The sequence below is a fragment of the Myotis brandtii genome, unplaced genomic scaffold (genome assembly GCF_000412655.1).
Source record: "Myotis brandtii unplaced genomic scaffold, ASM41265v1 scaffold693, whole genome shotgun sequence".
Taxonomy (NCBI): Eukaryota; Metazoa; Chordata; class Mammalia; order Chiroptera; family Vespertilionidae; genus Myotis; species Myotis brandtii.
The window spans coordinates 1,984,146-1,986,917 of record NW_005370710.1 but is presented as its reverse complement, the minus strand read 5'-3'; the positions used below and the strand labels follow the sequence as shown (position 1 = coordinate 1,986,917).

General features: G+C 54.4%; 1 long non-coding RNA gene across 1 annotated transcript; it reads left to right on the top strand.

Annotated features, from left to right (window-relative positions):
- Window positions 1–6: 6 nt before the first annotated feature.
- Window positions 7–1,522, top strand: LOC106724021. The gene is made up of 2 exons (XR_001359772.1): window positions 7–230; window positions 653–1,522. It is a non-coding gene; the product is annotated as an uncharacterized LOC106724021 (long non-coding RNA).
- The last annotated feature ends 1,250 nt before the right edge of the window (window positions 1,523–2,772 follow it).

Below are 2,772 nucleotides of genomic sequence, written 5' to 3'. Positions count from 1 at the left end.
GTCCCACGGGGGTGGGGGGGGCCCTCGGGCCAGGCCAGCCTGCAGAGGCGCTGGCACTAGTACCACGGACGCGGAGAATCGCAAAGACAAGCCTTCCAGGCCCGTCTCCACCGCCAGGGGCTCCGTGACCTCTGGCTGTGACCTCGGGTCACGGAGCCCAGGCCTCAGTTTCCCCACTCCGCCCGAGTGGCCAAGGAGGGGAGCGCTCACGTCACAACACGCCCTGTCTAGTGAGTATGTGAGCACCCGCACGCCCTTGTCCCCAGGGAGACGGGTGCCGGTGCTGGCCCCGCGCAAGACCCCGATGCCAGGATGGTTTGGTGCCAGGGCTTCCCATGGGCCCCCTGGTGGCTTGGCCCCCGCCGGTGTGAGCCTGGGTCTCAGTTTACTCATCGGGGCCTAGAAGGGGAGTGTGGGTGCCCAGCGTCCTGCCTGGCGCCAGGTGGACTCATAGCCCTGGTCCCAGGCTTCGGGGCCGGGCTTCGGGGTACAGGTGCTGGTTTCAGAGCAGCCGGGCTGTGGGGGGTGTGGACACAGACGGGGGCCGGGGGTCCCGAGGACAGAGGTCCTTTCTGCTCTGCGGCTCGCCAGGGGGAAGGCGGGCGGTCGCTCCTGCTGTACGCACACACTCCTGTGTGTCCCTGCCCTCCAGGCCTCGGAGTCCTACCTTCCCCGGCTGGGCGAGTCGGTGTGTTTCGGAAAGGTGACAGGAGATGTGTCGTTGCTCTTTTTCTGAATTCGTTCTGATGATGGAGACGGGACGGCGGTGGAGCTGCATCGGGGCGGCCAGTGAGTGTCCTGGCGTAACTTGGCACGAAAGGGTCGGTACTTAGGAGGGGCGCTGGCCAGACCAGGTGTTCTTCGACGGCCACCGTGGCTCCGTGTTGAGAGCTTGAAACACACTTGTGTTCTGTGCTGCATCACCTCTCTTTTATTTTTATTTATTTTTTGGTCTCAGTGGTACCCCGGCCTGCATGGTGGCGAGGGTGGTCCGGAAAAGCTGTGATTGATTGATTGGTGTAGACATGCCTTTGACCTTCACCTCACCTTTTCCTACCAGTAACCACTTTGAGATCCTGTTGCTGCAGGAGTTCAGGGAAAACCCATCTGTGATATTATTTAGGGAAGGGTGACCGCGCCCTGGCTTCTGCAGAGTGTTGAGTAAGTCGCCCTGCTGCTCATTCTGGAAAGAACCTGCCGCTGGCACGGGATCAGGGATAAACCCATGATGTTGCGCGGCGGCGGTTTCTGTTTATGGGCTGGTGTTCACACAACACGCTTCGCCAGGATGTGACCGGCTCCGTGTAAACCTCCCGTGACCGCACAGTGTGTGTGTGACGCCTTGCGTCTCAGGGACGTGCCCGGGGCTGCGTGCCCCCTGGGCCAGTGGTCCGTCCCCACGTAGCTCCTTGTTGGAAAAGGTGGACATTTGGTGGATGTTTTCTGTGAATAATTATTAAAAAATAATGTCACCGAAAGCGTAAGAGCAGCTCCGTGGTTGGACTTTTTCATTTCAGTATTTAATAACAGTTGTTTACCTGCTCATGTTCCGGTTTCCTGAAACTGGCCGGAAAGAGCTGGTTGCCCTTGGTCTCGCTCACAACTGCAGTTGCACATCATTTAACCTCGCGCGTGCAAAGCGACTGCAGACGTCCCGTCAGCGGTCACTGAGCCGGTTCCGCTTACACGTCACCTGTGTCCACCTGTCCACTTCACCGCATCGGACGCGGGAATGGGGCCGTGTCGCCTGAACGTCTTCCTTTGACATCGTCTCTCCCTTTTTTTGAGAGAGAAGAACCGCCCTGGAAGGTTATGTCTCTAAGAGGCAAGCTGACAGAAATCCCGGATATTTACCATGTTTCACTGAGAAACACTAGTTTCCTTTAACATTTTATTTATTTTTTCTTTGTTTCCAATGAAATCACGAAATCTTATGACTTCAGTAAAGGGGTCAAACATTTAAACACATCGCAAATACTTAAAATCTGCTCCTCAAATTGCTGTCAGGCGATGAGCGTTTTAGAGCAAGGGGCTTAGACTTCAGAACTGGACGGGTTAACCTGTGTCCGTGCCTCAGTGGAACGAACCGTTCTTTCTGCTTCAACGACTGACTGCGTGAGATGAGTCATGTAAGCGGAATCGTGCAATATTTAACCTTCGGGGCCTGGCTTGTTTCATGTAGCACAGTGTGCTCAAGTTCCATCCATTTTGTAGCGTGTGACACGCTCTCCTTCCTGCTCACGGCTGCACAATGCTCCCCGGTGTGGATGTGCCACAGCTTCTCCACCCACATCTGTCCTACACACTTAGGTTGTTTCTACGTCTTGGCTGCGGTGGATGTGCTGCGGGGAACACGGGAGTGCAGCTATCTCGTTGAGATCCCGATTTCAATTTTTTTAAAATAAATAAATACCCAGAAATGGGATTGCTGGGTCAGGTGGTCGTGAAGGTTTTAATTTTTTAAGGCACTTCCATACTGTTCACCATAGTGGCTGCACCACGTTGCATCCCCACTCACAGGGCACAGGGGCTCCGGCCCTCCACAGCCTTGGAGTTTTCTGTTTTCTGACTAACAGCCACCCAGCCGGTGTGAGTGGTATCTTGTTGCGGTTTGACTTACATCTCCCTGATGTTTAGTGATGCTGAGCACCTTTTCCTCTATCTGTTGGCCATTTGTATCTCTTCTTTGGAGAAGTGCCTATTCAAATCTCTCTGCCATTTTTAAAAAAAAATTTTTTTTATTGATTTCAGAGAGGAAGAGAGAGAGAAACA